This window comes from Hevea brasiliensis, chromosome 17, assembly GCF_030052815.1.
Source record: "Hevea brasiliensis isolate MT/VB/25A 57/8 chromosome 17, ASM3005281v1, whole genome shotgun sequence".
In the NCBI taxonomy this organism is placed as follows: domain Eukaryota; kingdom Viridiplantae; phylum Streptophyta; class Magnoliopsida; order Malpighiales; family Euphorbiaceae; genus Hevea; species Hevea brasiliensis.
In genome coordinates, this window is record NC_079509.1 from 12,918,790 (window position 1) to 12,938,242 (window position 19,453).

The 19,453-nt window shown below is 30.3% G+C and overlaps 1 long non-coding RNA gene and 1 pseudogene across 4 annotated transcripts; both read right to left on the minus strand.

The window, feature by feature from the left end:
- Positions 1-483: 483 nt before the first annotated feature.
- LOC110642484 (uncharacterized) lies at positions 484-7,158 on the minus strand. Of its 4 annotated transcripts, none has more exons than XR_002492462.2 (5): positions 6,338-7,158; positions 4,603-4,757; positions 3,010-3,143; positions 1,378-2,113; positions 484-975 (listed from the first exon to the last, which is right to left on the minus strand). It is a non-coding gene; the product is annotated as an uncharacterized LOC110642484 (long non-coding RNA). The 4 variants fall into 4 exon arrangements; XR_002492461.2 differs by having other exon boundaries at positions 484-1,598; positions 1,815-2,113; positions 6,338-7,140; XR_009145659.1 differs by having other exon boundaries at positions 1,815-2,113; positions 6,338-7,139.
- Positions 7,159-15,897: 8,739 nt separating this feature from the next.
- LOC110642495 (nuclear matrix constituent protein 1-like) lies at positions 15,898-17,872 on the minus strand (annotated as a pseudogene).
- Positions 17,873-19,453: the final 1,581 nt, after the last annotated feature.

Below are 19,453 nucleotides of genomic sequence, written 5' to 3' on the forward strand. Positions count from 1 at the left end.
TTAAAAAATTAAATATTGTAAGTTTTAACTTAGGAGGGTAATTATTAATCTAAGTTCTCTAAAGTTAACATTTAACCTACGAAGAAGATATAAACACCAATCAGGTAAAAAATTAATCTATTGTCTTTTAAATATCTAAAAAGGGTTAAAAAAATAGAGTTAAAAATTATAATGGCAATAATTACTTTTTATTAACTTCGTATCAAACCCTTTTTACAATGTGTTTGATAGAAATTTAAAAAATTAAGAGCCCTTATAACTTTTAACTTTTAAAAAGAATAATTATTAACTTAGACCTACTAAAACTAATATTTAAATCCCTTAAAGGTATGAGTATTAATGAATTAAAAAATTAACTTTTTTTTAAATATCTAAATAATATTAATAAAAATTAAAAATTATAATGGTAACAATTGCCTCTTGTTAAAACACTTATAGTAATGATATTCCTTAAGAAAAAATTTTAAATAAACAAGACTCAAATAACTACAATATAAACTCTTATGTTAATTTAAAGTTATATAAAAGTTACATAATTAGATTAATTTGACTTTTTATTTGAACTACTGGATCGAGTTTGATCAATTTGGATTAAAGAAAAAGAAAAAACTTAAAATTTAGCAAGTAAGCTGTTCAGCTGTCGTGAATGGGCTGAACTTCATTGTTAGGCTTCGTTGTCTATGACTTTGTTTGGGACTGGACTTTTCAAAGTTGACTGATTTCAAGTAGTTGCTTGAGGCTGAATTTGAGAAGCTTCAGTCTAGTTCATCTTCTACTTCACAAAATCATCAACTGAAACTTAAAATTAGAGAAGCTGTCTGGGATTGTTTGCCATATTGCTTGAATGAAAATAAAAGACCTGCCTCTTCTAAGAATGCTACGCATCCACAAGTATGCTTTCAGTGTAGTACCGAAAAAATTAAAAAAACCCACCACGATACCCAACTCTGTTCTGTTGAGACTTTAATTGAAATTCTGTATGCAAACATCACAAGGAATTGAGATAAGAAAATCTGAAATATGTTTATGCTTTTCATTTGTTTTCTTAATCTCAACAAGTTAAATTGATTCATGCATTAATGTAATTTATAACGAGTGGGATGGTAGTATCAAAATGACTTCGCTCACTTGTTTGTTGACCAGAATAAAGAGATGTGTCAGAGAAATAATACTTAAAACAAGAGTGTTTAAAGACGGATTGGTTGGTGATCTAATTATATCGACCAATTCACTTGCAATCTTCTAACTCCAATTTGCTAATCATTGACAGGACCTAATAGGAAATGCAATATGTATTAGCTTCTCCCATTTGCATAAGGCAAGATGCACACACGGGGGCATAGAAGTTGGGACACGATAGAAAAGGATATCACTCACCGTATAGTAATTAGTAAGAATCACAGCTTTCATTTAGGGGGAAAAATATCAGTTGGTTCTCTGTTGAAAGTTTAGAAGTCCAACGGAATTCTGCATGTGTAATTGCAAGAACATGAGCAATTTCCTATTGTTTTCCTTCTGTAAGCAGTGTAAGCCTTTACACCATATTCAAACTGTGACCCATACATATGGGATGCACATGCTGCTTTGTAAGTTAGGAGCTGCAAATCACCCGTTGCAAATAAAAGTGACAACAAGATATTTTAAGTACCATGGCGTACTGGATGAAGGCTGGCAGCCCCTTAAATCTTGAAGTTTGAGCAAGAAATAAATGAGAAAAACTATGAAACTCGAAAGTTCAAGGATAAAAAAAATTGATTCTACCAAATAAAAAGCGAGACAAACCCATATCAAAGAAAAGGAAGAAGCTAGATTACCTGCAGATGCAACCAGGTTCTTGCTGAAGTGACGTGCCAGCCACCAATGGCAGCCAATCCTCCAAGCCTATCCTGACTTCCCTTGTATAAAAATTTTGGGGATTCTATTGTAACGAACCGAGTAACATTGTTTTTTTCCACCGTCACTTCCATTAAGACATATACGGACATACGATCCTCTTCATAATGAGAGACTTTAAGAAAGCATTAAGCAAACTCTCTCCATGTATTGTATTCCACAAAGACAGCATCCAAATGTAAAGCAATCATTTCCAAAAGGGATTCAGGGCTATAATTCCCTGCAACATATCAGAAAAGATAAACCGTAAGATAATAGACTAACAAGATCCCTTGTCACATAAAACACATGCCCAGATGGACAGCATAACTCCAAAATCCAAGGGTCCAAGGACCATTAATAGGGAGAGAGAGAGAGAGAGAAGATAAAGCTTGTTCAGTATGATGCAAGGGTTGAGTTTTCTCCAACCAAGGAAGACCATAAATAAGGAAGATAAGTCTCAGAATTGGGTCTCAAATAATAATTAATTTTAATAACTTCGAGATTTTTTTTAGTTATTTAGAATTTTTCATGTTTATGAACAGTAGGAACTTATTAGTATTATTAGAATCTTCTTCCTTAGGAACCATGTCCCATAATTAAAGATCAGGCATTCAGATATTTACAAGTTCATTAACTTGTGTCTATGTACATGCTTTTATTGTTTTATTTTCAACAGAATAGAATCAGTCATTCAATGAATAAGAATCTCAGTGAGCATGCTTCTTTTAGCTGTGCGATGCAATCCTAATCCTGGGAAGTACAAGGCTTTCTTCATAGGAATGAGTCCAACATCATAATGGTGTGAAGCTAGTGCACAATTTTCTTCGCAATTGTGAGTTAAAAGCACATCTGCTCCATCATTGTGCCCTAATTTCCTTAATTCTATGAAACGCTAACCTAAATTTGAATCAATTGAGCTTTTCACTTTGCTGTCCTATATTGAGCAGCCCAAGGGTCAATAAGCTTCATCAAATTGTGAGAGGCATCCTTGTTAACCAGAAGGAAAGATTGTCAAACTCTAGTCTGGCAATAAATGATGAAAAGAACACATACCATCAGTTCACAAATAAGGGAGGTAGGTTTAGAAGAAGATGGCACAGCAGGATTTATCATACATATCTTAGCATAACATACCATTTTGATGCAGGCTGATATGCCTTGCCAATGACTCACTACATGTAGGATCACTCTTTAAGCTGTCCTCAACACAAGTTGAAAGAGCAAAACTGTTAGTAGGATCAACACGCTCCAAGAGGTAAGCCCTCAACCTGCAGAAAGGGCTTTCTTTAGAATATGCTTATGTGAAATTTTCATGGATAAAAATATGCCATGTCATCAATTTGAGAGTTTTTAGCACACTTTTTCTTTTGGTCCAATTCGCCTATAATTGATACCAATATGGAAGGTTTTGTCTATAGATGTCAAAATTAAGAGAACAGGCATAATAGTAAACTTGAACATAAGTATGGATTTTTCTATTTTGGTAGTTAATCCCTTTGGATGCACTCGTATGCTACCATCATTGATTGTCTTTTTCACAAGTAACACAACAATAACAAACCATCACTGCTGTCAAATCTTTTGTCACCACCATATGTTCCATTATTTTCATGTCAATCAGATAAATTAATTTTCCCTTTACTAGCTAAATAAGCGCAACTTACCTTCCCCAAAATAGTACTTTTTCCTTTCAATTTTCACTCAAATTTGGGCAACCAGAAGCAGTTTATAACTTAGCAAAGAAGTAAAAACCTAATAGGAAGTGATGCATTTGAAATGCCACAGAACCTCTCAAGTTCATGGACAGCCTCTTCATCTTTACATTCAATAAGCAATAACTGGAATAAAATGGAAATAATTTAATTCAGACATCAAAATTCTAACATGTGATAAAATTCACTACTGCAAGTAGACAATGACGACCATACAAAAACCAATAATTTCAATTATTGCAAAAAATAAATAAATAAAATAATGCCAAGTTGAATTGCTCTCCCCTTAAAATTTTAAGAGAGAAGAAGAGGCAAAACTAGAATGGACTCTGCCTGTGACTCACCTTTTCATCCCACGGATAAAGACAAGTCAATTGATACTCAGCAGCAAGCAAAACCTATCCTTTATATCACCAAAATAGCAAATCATGTATATAGGGTATATGAAATCTCATAATAAAGGAAGAGCCAAAAGGCTAGGTTTTGTGATGCGAAGTAAAACCCTACTTAAACTAGTTTTGGTATAAGGTTGTGGAAGGAGGGCTCAAAGATCAAAACAGCACCTAATCATAACATCCAACATTGGTTTGTGCATCGGTTTTGATAAGGAAGTTTTTAATTCTTAAACCTAGCATTGGTTTGTGCATGCTTGTCCTGGAGATCACCAAATTAAAGCATCCAATGTGCTTCTGCCCTAGACAAACCATTTTCAGAAATCTAATTTTCCACCCCCAAAACACAACCAAGTGGTTAGCATGAAGAACAAAAAGGAAGATTTCACACAAGGGACATACAGTAAAGGTTACTAAACCATTAGAAAAAAAAATAATAATAAAGTTTCCTTTAACAAACAATGGAGCATTACTGAATGCTGAAATCAGAATCTTGAGTGACAGTAGTAACAAGAGAAAATTTGAAATAGGTTATCAATGAAAAGTTCAAGTTGAGGGATAACACGCATATGATGTCCTGATGACAATGACAAGACATATATAATAGATCATGTTCACTCTACCTGCATCAAGGGAAGCAAGGCAGCCATTACTGGAGGCTTTGAGTAAACAGCTTCTCGTAAATACATTACTACACTCTCATATTCATCATCTTGAATCACTCTTTCTAACTCCCAATTCTTGGTTTTTAAGGGCAACAACCACGAATCCAAGCTTTCTATGGCAAGACAAACAGAATTTCAGTATGGAAAAACATAAATCAATAATGTGGGTGGCATACAATTATCATAAATGCCTAATCAAACTTCAGTAGAAAGGAATGCTCATTTTTCACCAAAATTATCAAATTCGTGCAAAATAAGAAATCCATATAATTCTAAGGATTTGCATGACCCATGTAAAGATACATATTATTCAGCACTCACCATAAACAACCATATCATAGTTTTCAATCCTCATGCTGGTGAATTTTTTAGTACTTCATCAAGGGATTCTTCTCATACATAATCAACATTTAGGCATAAAGAAAGTGGGAAACAGAAGTTGTGGGGAATATTAACTTAATCAAGCCAAGTTATCACTCCCATCACCACCTAAGTTACATCTAGCACTGGCCCTACTACCCACATGGGCAACACTATTGAAATATTCAGCCACTCTATTCTTCTTATTCAAAATTTATTTATTCACTCAAACACACTAAGATATAAGTTTATACCCCATGGGCCCAAGAAGAAGGTATGATGGTTTGGCTAACGCTAATATAAGCCTTTTATAAAATTTTTCTAGTGTCATGATATGACATTCATCATCAGCCAGTGTACTCAAATTCCTTTTGTGTTTCTTTGATTTGACAGTACCATCTTCAAATCCCACCATGTGACTTTTTGACGCTTTGTTACCACTATCTTCTAATCCTGTTGTTTGATCTTCCAACATCTCCACCCACATGCCCAAATACACAAAATTCAGACCTCTTGAAACGTCCTTACTCTCCCTTCTGGAGTAATGAATTCACTTTTATGATTAGAAACAAGTCATTTATGTGAATTTATACATAAATATTGCAATAAACTGCAAGTGATAAATAATAATTACTTACCACAAACACATACACTAACCCTTTGTTTGGATCCTTAATTTTCTTTTCTGTTGTTTGGATACTTTGCTGAAATAGAGGAGAAATGAAATTTCCCTCCTAATAAAATTACTTAATTGCCATGAATTTATTATTTTGTTATTATATGATGTTAATGGTGTATAACTAAATTTAATATAAATGGTATCTAATTCTCTTCATTTCTCTCCGTTTCACTCCAAATTGGAGAGAAATATTTTGGTTTCATGAAAGGAAATTGGGAAATATAATTTCCCTTCATATCTTCTCATTTCTTTACTCTATTTGCTATCCAAACAAAGAAAACGAGATAAATAACATTTATTTTCTTTTCTCTTCTCTCCATTTCCCTCAATCCAAACAAAGGGCAAGGGTAATCACTGAACACACAGCTCAGCGAAGGTAGTTAGCTAATGCTCCAACTATAATGAATAGACATCGGTTATTCAATATGCACTATGAAAAATAAGTATATTGCTTAACCATGAAAGATACCCAAAATTTGAAACTAAGCACTACATATGAATTCAAGATTTTAAAATCCATAATGCACAAATTCATTTGATACCGCCAGAACAAAAGCAACTATCAAAAGCAAATGTGATGAAAACAAAAGAAGGAAAGCCTAGGCTTGTTTGATTTTCTTTTATATGAGCAAGCAAGCTTACAGTAAGAATCACCGAGAAGACAAACTTCCACCAACAAGAAAAGATGGTCAGCAAAACCCGCTGCCGTGATTTCCCTTCCTACAACCACGATTACCAATCAGGATTCGGCAAGCGCTTCGAGTCGGAGGCCATCCCTGGAGCTTTGCCTCGTGGACAGAATAGCACTCTCTTGTGTCCTTATGGTCTTTATGCTGAGCTGATCCCTGGGTCCTCCTTCACATCTCCTCGCAAGCTCGATCAATGCAGGTTTTTTTCCCCTCTCCATATGATGCTTTACGGAGCAGGATTGATCAAGCCGGTACGATCTAGTTCGTGGCTTGGCGTCGTTGGCTTCATTGAATCAAATTATCAGTGGCCCATGAACTTTACTATGTTTTGGAGAGGTTTATCAGAAGTAAAATATGAGTTTTCAAAAGTAAAAAATTTATAAATAATTTAATTAAACATCTAAACCATCATTTTTTAATCAAATTAAAAAATTTTAATACTTTATTTTTTATTTCCTTATCTTCTTTTAAAAAATTTTCATACTTTAAAAACCTTCATTACACCTCTTCTGTACAACGCCCAAACTTCGGTGGAAGCCGGTGGAGATTTCCGACTCCCCAGCTGATTTTGTTGATGGGCTATAAACAATTTGTGGGGTTGGCATCTCCTTCCTTCGCCATTGATATGCTATTCACATGTAATTGGTATTTTACAAAAAGTTTGTTCACCATCTTTTGTTTATATATGAAATCAATTTTCCTTTAAATTATGTGGTTTCTATGCGCATATATATATATATTCTTGTTTGGTTAACAATGGTGTTTGTTGCCCACATTCTCCCACTGAATTCCTCTCAATTTGTTTGTGGTCTGACAACTCAATAAAAGAAAATTTGTCTTAAGAATGAACTCCAGTTGTGAAATAATGCTAGCTAAATTAATATTAATTGATTTTTTAAATATTTTTTTCTTCTGAAAATTCGTCACGCTTCTTAAAACCCTGGATCGAGGCGTAACCACAAGCATTAAATTTACAACTGGAGGTCAAGAAACTTGCCATGTGTTGTGTCTCATGTTGTGAAGCTCATGTGACTCACGAGGATGGCATTTTAATTTTATCTAAAATATTTGGTGATATTTCTAATTTATATTATGATTTATTTATTTTATAATTTTATATTTAAATTTAATAAAATTTTTATTAAATAATTTTTGATCCATTTTATTGTACAAAAGTTAATATAATAAAAGTATTAATCACTTTTTTATTTTTCTACATTTTATTTTCACGTGTATTGACATAAAATAAAAAAAAATTGAAAATATTACTAAATTTTTAAATGAAAATATGTAAAATAATTTATTTTATTTGACCTTTTAAGTAGAAAGGAAATTAATTAACATTCACATATATCTTAGACTTAGACAAAGTTAGCGCACAATCTGGCTTTTGTTTTCCAAAATTCATGATTATGGGTGACCCTCAATGTCAATTACTTGTGCTTAATGTTAGCTCCTTTATTATTATTATTTTTTAAATGCGGACGATGAGAGAAGAACGACGTCGTTTTCTTTATTATTATTATTTTTTTAATTTCACAGTGATTAGATATGTAGGAATTCGAATATAAATATATTACATAAATGATATACTTTCAACTATTATATCAAATCATATTAAACCTGCAAGAAAAAATCAAGCAGCAATGAGTTGATTTACTTATAGAAGACATAATAGAATTTGCTGGGATTCAATTTCCACATTTGATGGTATTGATTTAGAGATTAGGCTTTTGCTTGAATTCTGTAAAGAGCACAGAGTCCAAAGTTTGAGAGATTCAGGACATAAGCTTCATCACATCAAGTCCACCTAATAATAATGCATTTTATACAAGTGATTGACCATTTCAAAAAACTAAAGCTATCTTTAGGTTATGGTATTATATTTAAATTATGGGTTTTAGAGCAACAGCTAGCTTGCTTTAGAATATTATTTATTATTAAGGCTCTTGGTTGCCCTCAAGAGTCAATTATGTACTTGTCTGCAAATAACATAGACACTAACATATTATTGAGTTAATATTTTGATAATTGCAATCTGATAAATTCAGAGCACAAGCCGTAATACAATTGCAAAGATATTAAAAATTTTAAGAATTACAATTTCCCCATAAATCATAATTTATTAAAATTTATCATATATTTTTAGTTTAATTTTATTTAATTACTAAAAATATATTATTTATTTGATAAATTTAAAAAGAATAAATATTTAAGTATGTACGCAAAATTTCTATTTATAAAATGATATTCATATAATATATTAAAATATAATTATTGTACGTACACGCAACGAGTGAATAGCCGATTAATTATATTAAAATTAAAGAAAATTCAATTTTAATTAATCTGAAATTATTAAATTTATAATTAATTAATAAAATTCGGATTGAATAGTCCTTTTTTAATACATTGCACAATTTAGTATGATTATTATACACCTTTTGGAACTCTATGCTGTACACGGAGTCAAGGAAATATGCATATGTGGCATTCCGTACAATTATTTATATTAATATTTAATAGTTATTATAATAAAAAATTAATTAGAACATTAAATATATATATTAAGATATGGTCAAAGTGACAAATATGCCTTAAGTAAACTTTTCAACAGGATTAGATTGCAGAAATCGAATTTTGAGATCGAAATGCCTTGCACGGGACCTTTTTTTTCTTTGAAAAATAAATATTTGAGCAAAATGAGACGCAAGAATTTCATTTGCATGATTAAAAAGATGGTATCGTTATCCATGGAAAATTTCCATTAAATTTACGAAGTTGCTTGCATTGGATGAAATTCAATGCAAATGAAGAAAAGAAGGGTGCCCTGAATGAAGGGGAAGGCAAAGGCCATGTGGGGTAGGCATGCATGAGCATGACACCAAGTCTACTCTAATATAGAACCACGTTGAATGACTTTTAGGTAACGGCTGTGGACCTCCCATCTATTTATTCAGACTAGTAGATCCAAATGGTGGCTTTTGTGACAATTTCAAAGTCAAATTTCATAAACAAATAAAGAAAAAATATCATCATCAACGTGATGAACTCCAACCTAGCCTCTGTTAACAAATACAGAACAAGATGAAGCTGAATTGCTTTAACTTTGACCATTGCAAAATAATTGAACTTGGGAAAATTGTAAAGTTGGTACACAATACTTCTTTCATATTGGAATGAATTAATTACCATATATGTGTAAAAAAAGAAAAAAAAAACACCCTTCTTCTATTCAACCTATACAGTAAATGCAAGAAAAAAAAAAAGCCCCCAAAAAGTCCTATTTCTTGTATTTTGATCTCATTATCCTTCACTGACCAAGCAAATTTCAAGAACCCAAGAACTATAAAATGGAAATGAAAAATATATGAGGAGTCTAATTAATTAAACTATGACCACAAAAAGGGATTGGTTACTCAATTTTGTATCGAGTTGTGTCTCTTGGATGGACCAGAAGGTGGTATGGGGACCCCCTTAGGCAAGAAGTTGAACATCTGGCTCTTATATAAGAAGCTTGTGTCGTATAATCTCCGATGAACAGTCTTCATATTCTCAGGTTGCATCAACTCCCTTTTGTCAACCGTGAAAGTTATACCAGGTCTAGCGGCCACAGTGGAAGAGCTGATTAGAAGGGAGAAGAGGAAGAAAAGATAGATGATGTTGAAAGCAGAAAGATGTTTAGATCGAAACGAAGAAGAAGAAGAAGAAGAAGCCATGGAAGGAAGAATATAATGTTGGAAATGAAAGGGTAGGGTCTTAGCAAGAGAGAAATGGGTTTGTGATAATATTTTTACAGAAGAGAAGGGGATGGATGTTATTATATTATGCATGGGAAAGAGCGATTTTAAGGAAAGTGGGAATGTAAAGAGGAGGAAACAGAGGCAGAGGAGTGAAACGCACGCTAACGACTAATGCATTTTTTGCGTTTTGATTTTTGAAATGTCAACGCTTCAAGATTATTATTCTCTAAATATTTGGTGCCGGCATAGACTTTGTATCCTCAGTACATATATATTTTAACAACATATAAAGAATACTATTAAAGTTTCTATCTATTGTAGTTTTTTTTTTCCTTTTTAAAGCTTAAAAATATACTTTTTTATTTCATATAAAATAAAAGGTAAATACATTTTCACATCTTGATGGCACTCATATATAGAGAGAAAAAAAGATTTTTTTCTTTTTTTAATCTAATGGAACTAGTCAAATTGATAAAAATGAAAGTTGAAGAGAGAATTATAGTAATAGTAATTTTAAATTTATCAAAATGATATGAAGAGTGTGCTTTTAAGATCATTCTTAAAAACTTATTTTGTTTTTGAAGACTTATAAGTTAAATTAAGAATATTCTTAATTAATTATTATTAGGGTATGACCACAAAAGCTGGTAAGATTTGGAAAAAAAAAATTCTTATTGAAGCATATAATTTAAGAGGAATGTAATCTTATCCATTATTAAGGGGCTATTATTTATACAGTGAAAACATCCTTTGTGATGTATTATAAAATTAAAATAGTAAATATATTAGTTTATCCTTCTTATTCTTTTGAATATAATTAATATATTTACTACTTTAACTTCACAATACATAACAAAATGTGAACTATTTACTGCATAGACAATAACCCGTTAAAAATGTACAAAAATATTTTCCTCTTAAACTCTACGTCATTTTTCATCTATAGGCTAAGGCAATAATCTTTTCTATAATGCTCAATGAGAGGAATAAACCAATTTAATTTAGCATAATTAATAGTTTAATTGAGAGAGATTAAATTTCAATTTATGATAGTTGAACTTAAATTTATTAGTAGAATTTTGTTTTACTTATCGCATAGATATGGAAATCAATTTAAAGTTGCTAGTGTCAAAGCTTTCAATGACCACTAGATACGTATACATATATATCAACTTTTGTTGTTAGGTGAGTTTGTAAGCTTATCTAAGTTACAAGCAACACAAATAGTTCTTGTTTTGTGATGGATACACAAATTCATGAAAATCCAATGCTTCTTAAAATTACTATTCTCTCTACTGCAGCTAATTAAAGTATTTTTTATAGTTGTAGATCAGTATTAAGAATATATGAATTTTAATTTTTATTACCTCTCTCAGTTTTTCATATAAATTCTGCATATATAATATAATATAATATAATATATTCTCTTAATTTCCAAAAGTAAATAGGATTCATACGTTAGAATATGCTAGTTAATTGTTTCATTATATTCATTTCTTCCATAAACAACATATTCTATATTATCCAAAAACTCAATTTTCAAAATCTATGTAGGGATCTAAGACTAAGACCAATTTGGGCTCTCTGAAATCGTCTTTGTCATCACAATCATGACACATTTAAATAAGGCATTAATTAATAAATTAATTAGCTCGAATACACTATTTTATATTTAAATTTTATTAAAAAAATTTAATTATATGTTAAATTTTTAAAATGTCATAATAGTACTCTAAGATTAAAAGGGTGTTTTAATTTTATTTTTATAAGAGTTGAAATATATTATAAGATATTTACAAGAATTGAAAAATATGTCAAATAAAATTCAAAAGTAAATTTATATATTATATCAATTAATTGTATGATTTTATTATATTAGTACAATTAATTATTTTCTTTGTTAAAATTCTGATAGTTGAATTTGATAAGGGGATCTTTTGCGTGCGAAGCTCTGTTAAGAAAACAAGCATAATGGGGTCCGCTAATCCCTTCATACATTCAATCTGACATTGATGCATACCTGCATTGGAATTAAAAAAAACCAGTGCTAATCTCATTCTTAATTTATTTCTCATAGCATAGCTTGTTCTCCAATTATAATGATTAATGAATGCCATTAAGCAATTTTATTTATACCCTGTTTGTTTTATGGTAAATTAGAAGATGTGAGGAGAAAAGAAATGAAATGAAAAGAAAAGAAAAGAAATGAAATTATACTTAGTTGTTTTGTTTGAGTATTTAATCAAACACCCATAATAAACACTTACTTTTAATTTATTTTCTTATTTTCTTAACATTATAAAATATTAATTTGATTCAATATTATAAATAAAGAAATTTCTATCTTAATTTTATTTTATTAATAATAATTATTAAATGAACTGATAGTAGTAAATTAAGAATGAAATAAATTAAAAATATAACCACATTGGTGAAGACTTTGAACAAAGCATTACGTGTTGAACGGATGACATGTTGTGAGCCACTTGGTGTGTCAATTATCAACGTGGTGATCCGTCAGCTTTTTAATTTTCTGTAAATAATCTTAGAATTTCTTCCTCTTATTTTCTTTTTGTTACGAAAGCTGAGAATATTAATTAGGTAAAATTAGGAAATACTTGACCTATTGAGACCGACATTTAAGAGCAGGTGAGCATTAACGTAAGCCAAAACTGGGGATTATGAAACATATACAGTTGTTGAACATTGAAATGGTCTAATAATCATTATTATAATATTACTTCTTTAAGATATACTTTATTATTAATAAATTTCAACTCAATAAGATTAAAATTATAATTTTTTTTTTATTTGAAATTTAATTAAGTATTGTCATGTGGGTGCATGAATATTTTATTTTCTCAATACGTAAAAGAGACGATGATCGTTCAAATGTCACATAAACAGAGTCATGCAGGGTAGAAGACGAACTTGAGAGACTGATAAATTAGGCGTCCATCGTGGCATTCTTGGTGCGGTCGATTTCAGGCAGCTAGGTAGACTTGCGTTAGCTCGGGAAGGTCCAGATAGGCGGGCTTAATTTCTTGACGTGTGCATGCCGAGTTAGATTCCTTATCTTGGCTGAGTCACTGTCTGAAATCTCTAGTCTCATCACAATGGGATTGGCAATTTAGCATAACTCGACCAATTTTCCAGGAAGAGAGCAGACTCTTGACTATTTCTATCTTCCAAGAGAAGCATCAATGATGAGAATTTAAATTTTAATTAAATTCAATTATTAAAAATAAAATTTATAGAAAAAAACACTTTCCTTTTCCAACAAGCATAAAACTCTTAGGCAATTCCTACATTGAAGTATTAATCTAATCTTTCTCAAAACATAGGTTTCAATGTATCTTTGTCATTAGTAGGAAAATTCTGACAATAACGTCTAAATTTTTCAAGCTATATTGATTACTTAGACCATTTTTTTTTTCCCTGAATTGAAAAGGTCAAAAATTCAGAGCTAAATTTCAAAGGTCAAAAATTCTCAACTAATAAACCGCCATTAGACCAGAAGTGGTACTGTCAGACACTGGAAGTTCCGTGTATGGGTCGAGTCCAGCCGGAAGCAAGTTGCTAACTTGACCTTCTGCTTCCACACTACTATTCCATGGTGGACTTTGCACATGCTTAATTAAATACCATTTTTAATTGCATTAAAGGAAATCTTAATTAAATGCTATCTGTGGTACCTGCTCCATTATTTTCTGTCGTTTTGACTTCCCAATCTTGTTTTTCTCAGTTGGTGATGTTAAAAGTAAAATTAATCTTCCTCTACAATTATAGGTTGTTTATGTCGTGTTTCCAGTGATACGACAGCCGACAGGGAAGTAAATGAATAAGGATTAAATTAATGTTTCAAAATCAATCAGCTGATGCTGGAATTGTCCACAGCAAGATATCCTGTACTGTGCCTCTAAAAGGGGGAAATAAAGAGCTTTAGTGCCCTTTGCGATGATAATCCCAAATCCCACTTTGATTCAGATGGAATTATGGAACCATTGAAAAGTCTCAAATGAATGAAGAACATTCAATTTCTTCAGCAGATGACTTATTAATGCCCTTAAGTACACAGCTAAAGGAGAAACCAACCTAGAAAATAGAGAAGATCCAAGAATATAATTATTCAAAATCCATCATCAAAATTTCTGAAGTAGAGCAGTGGTGAGCATAGTTCAGTAATAGCAGCTACATATATGTTGGATCTTCAAGATCCAGGTTCAACTCATCACCACACATATAATTAAAAAAAAAATCACTAAATTAGGATGAATTAAGGGTTTCTTGCTTACAAAAATAAAAGTGGAGTCACAGTTGGTTGAAATAAAGGAGCAAAAAAAAAAAGTTACATTTTTCTTCTAAGATGGATGGCAACTTTTATATATGATGCCTTGATAACTTTTCCTGAGCAAGTTTATCTCTTTTTGAGGTTTTTTTGGGTATTGGGATTTTGGGCTAAAAAAAGCCTTTTTTAGGAAAAAAAATTATTTTAAATAATAATAAAAAATAATTAAAAAAATTTTTATTATTTTAAAATTTTGCTATTAAAATATGTCAAATTTAATGTTAAACTAATTTTTAATATCCTTTTACTAATATATTTTAAAAAAATATTTTTTTCAACATTAATGTCATTAATAATGTGTAATAGACCCTGATTTATTAGTGTTTTAACTTTTGCAGATAAACCAACTTTTTTTAGTTGACAAGCTTGATGATGAAACTAGCAAGTACCTAGTACCGGGGGAATCAAGTTATTCAAGTATCATCATGGTGCTTTAGTTTGCAATTGTATTACAATAATTGTGGGAGAGAAAGATATTAGTGCAAAATACATGGAGGAAATTCGACTAAGAATCATAACGAAATAACTAGTCAACTTTGGTAAAGAATTAGAATGTTACCGTGACTGCCCTATCCTGTAAGAACTCCAAAGCAACTCCGGGTGAGAATGCAGATACAGTTTCTGGTGTTGGTTCTTCACCACCACCACCATCAGTTCCTAATTTCTCCCCCATCTTCGTCACTGAAGCCAGAAAATGCTTGATTGGCAGATTTTGCCCCTTCACTAATCACAGTTGAGTCTCCCCTCCTCTCCCCCCCCCCCCCCAACCACAACAAAAAAAAAAAAAAAAAATCACTTCCTTGATATCAGAGTAGGTGCCATAGTACTGTCATTCTCATTCAGAAAACAAGGTCAAATTAGGTACGATGTAATGGAATGGCATATAATCAATAATGTAATCAAATAAGAAACGAGATGGAATGGGATCATGTGTTTGGTCGCATAAATGAAAGTTTGATATAATATAATGACAATTTTCCTTCCCATATTTATTTTGTTTGGTAGATAACATAAAAATGGCAATTACGATAGCTGCAATAGTGACAATGATGGTGAAGAGTGGCACTACAATGGAATTGCAATGGTGGTGAAAGAATTGTGATGGTGGTCATTAGTGGTGGCAGCACTGACGTACTGGTGGTAGTGGCGGCGGTAGTAATGGTGGTAAATAGCAGTAACAGAAGTGAATATGGTGGAGGCAATAATAGTATTTATGTTAGTAGCAATGAAGGGTCTTGGCATTGATGTTAGTGAAGGTAATAAGCATAATGAACGGAATTATTATTTTATTTTATTTAAGTTTTCATGTGAAATAGTTGTTACATATTTACATGGCCTAAAATAATGATTTGATTATGACAATCTATCATAACCAAGCAAATCAGTAACCTTGTAATGGAATCTTGCTTGAATTATGACAATTATCAAGCTATATCAACCGTAGCCTAAGAAATTAGGTCCTGTGTCACCTAATATTGAGCTGTTTTGCCCTGGAGTGATTGCTGAAGCCACCATTTGTCGCCTCTTCCTGCAACCACCAGTTGTGACCCTCTCAGAACATCCTTCACTATCACCAGCATCCTGCTCACGTTCAGTTGGTGCACATTCCCGCTTCCTTGCAATGTTGCTCGCCGGCTTCTCTATACTTTCATCAATGATACAAGAAATATCATTAGACTGCACATTTTTTACACAATGTTCATGTTCTTCAGAGCTTTCCTCAAGAACTAGATATTACAAAGCTTTCCTCAAGAATCCCACTCCTTTAATGCCACCACAATGAAGCTACTGACAAAACTCATCTCCAGGAACACCACCACCTCTAGCTGCTTTACTGGCAAGCATACAAAATCCATCAGGTTTTTCTTCTGCCAAAATTGGAATTGTTCCATGCTGTGTCTTTTTAGTGGGGGATATGCTAATAATCATTTGAAGTGCATTTACGGAACCAAGACACGCGGAGATTGAGAATTGGAATATCCCAAATCAAGTTCACCGGGAGACCTGTTGACATTCATAACACCAGGAACATTCACAGCTTATCATCCCTCAAAATTTCATCAGCTTGCCTCTGAAGGGGCAGTATTTTCCTGTCTTCCATGTCAGGACTCAGGCGGCACGAGATCAGAAAGTATAAATTCATGAGTGATGTCTCCACAGTTCTTGCAGCTCTTATGCTTCTCAACAAATGCAAGGAAGTGATTTGTTTCCCTGATTCCCGTAGGTCCCGAAACTTATTGCTAAGCATCACAAGCTCACCAATGTCTTTTAATTTGCATTCCAAATTGCTGTCCCTCTTGCTGCTTCTTGTTTTTTGCAACTTATTGCTTTTTTTTTTTTTTTTTTTTGTTCTTTTCTGAGCGTATTTCTTTCATTCCTTCCGAGTTCTGAGCAACTTCTTTAAGTAATTTATATCCTTAAGTTGTCTCTCCTTCTACTCCTCAAATGACCTCTTCCTTTGTCATGAACTTTTATTTGGTGAAACTGATGTACATATAACATTTTACCACGATGGTAGATGATTATGGGATCCACATGAGACCTAGAATGATTAACTGTTATGGTAAAACGTTGTATGTATCAGATCAGCCTCAAAATTTCTTTCTGTGAGTCAAAGTATTACACCATTTTACCATGCTTCATTTCAGCATTTTTGGATAAAACAAGTTGCTCATGTGTCTTTCTCGCTTCAAATGATTCTTTTTCCAGCAACAGCCTCCAACTCCCTTTGAATGTACTTTTCCATTGTATTTTCCTCTTTCTTCAGCCATTTTTCTTCAGTGTGCTGCAACTTCTCGAATTGCTCCCTCTCTTCATTAATTCTGTCTAACTCCTTACTAAGTTGAGCTCTTTTCCCTCCCAGAACTTCCCACTATTCTCAAACTTATCTCTCTCCTCTTTCAAATCTTTACCTTATTTGAAAAGAAGCTCCTGACTCCTGTACTTCTCCAATTCCTGTTTCAATTCTGCCACAAAGCAAAGGCGCTCTAACCTTTCATGATTGGTAATTTTAAGATTTTCACTTTCACCAATGTGCAATTCCTGCTGAGCCTCATCTTCTCAGTCATCTTTGAGAACCTGCAGTCTCTCTTTATCAACAAGCAATATTTTTGCTGATCAAGCTCCAATTTTTATTGATAAATTATTTTAAAGATATTATTTTAATTTTTCTTGATATTAGTGTCTTTTATTCTAGGACAAAATTCGATAGTTTATTTGACATGTTAATGAAATATTATATATGCATATAAGAAGAGATAAATATTATGAAAACTTGCCGTTAAGAAGATGAAATACTGGAGTTATGTATGATTTAAAAAAAAAATGTATATATATATATATATATATATATATATATATATATAGTTAATTATTTTTTTTGTAGTTTCTTACTTGAAAAAATATACATGATAATTTTTGGTGATTTTTTTTTGAAATAATTTTTAGCGGTTTAGAATTGTATTTAGACCAAACTAACCTATCAATTCATCAATTTAAAATCAAAATTGAATCCAGCCGAAAACTTAATCAACAAACTTTTTTTCTTTTTATCTCAAAATCGAAACCTTAGAAATCGAAATAGCTCTTAATTAACCCTAGACGGTCCAATCCCTTCACCTAAATTAGAACAATCATTTTTAGTTCGGATCCACGGCCAAACTTTTTATTTAATTTCAACTAAAAGGAGAAATTATATATGGAAATTTCTTTTCCATATTAAATTCTATAAACATTTAAAAAATTAAAAAATTCACATATATATATATATCTATCATAATTTTAATATATATATATATATATATATATATATAAAGAGGAAGGTATTTTCAAGAGAATGTCATATGATATTTTCTTTTATAAAATTTTGCTACATGTTACTTTTCATAAATAATTTTTTTATACTAATTATTATTTAATTTTTTATTTATCTTTTAATTATCACTATTATTTATAATACTATTTTAATATTTATGTTTCAAATTATTATTTTTTTTTAAAATTAATTTTTAAAAATTAAGACATTTTATGATTAAATACAATATTTAAAAATTATTTATATTTTTTTATGAATTTATATATAAAAAAAATATTATTTACCACATAATATCCTTAATAATAATAATAATTTAAAATAAAAAATAATTTAAAAGATGACAATAATAATAATAATAATAATAATAATAATAATAAAAGGTTATTGATGACTATTAATTTAAAAAAATAATTATTAATTGGCTCTTTTTTATTTCTTTAAAAAATTATTGGTTATCATTTTTAAAATTTATTTATTTAAATATATTTAATTATTAATTTTTTTTATAAATTTTTATTTAATATTTTATTTTATTATAATTATATATCAAATATAATTATAATTAATATTTTAATTACTCATTTTTTATTATTATTACTTTTCAATAAATTACATTTAAATTTTAATTAAATATCTAAGTTTTTAATTAAATATCTAAATTCTAAAATTAAATTACAGATATAATTACATTAAAAATTTAGTTATAAGTAAGAATTAGTGAAAAAATTAAAATTATGACATCAAAATTATGAGATTTATCTTTTAAATAATAATAAGTATTTTAAATATTATTATATTAATAAAAAATAATGATATTTTAAAATTTTAATTATATAAAATGTATTTATTTTATATAATAAATTTATATAAAATGATAATATTTTTGTGAAAAATTTATTTTATAAAAAATATATCAGATTAATAAAAAAAATTACACTTTAAAGAAATAGTAATTTTAAAAAATAGTATAATAAAATATTATTTTTAAATAATAATAATGTTATATATTTTTTTTATTATTAAAAATAAATAATTCAATTCATTAGTAATTTAATATATTATTATATTTATATATTTTTAAAATAACATTATTTTTTCATTAATTTAATATAATTTTTTTTATAATTCATAAAAAATTAAATATCAAATTACATAAATTATAAAATAAAATATAAA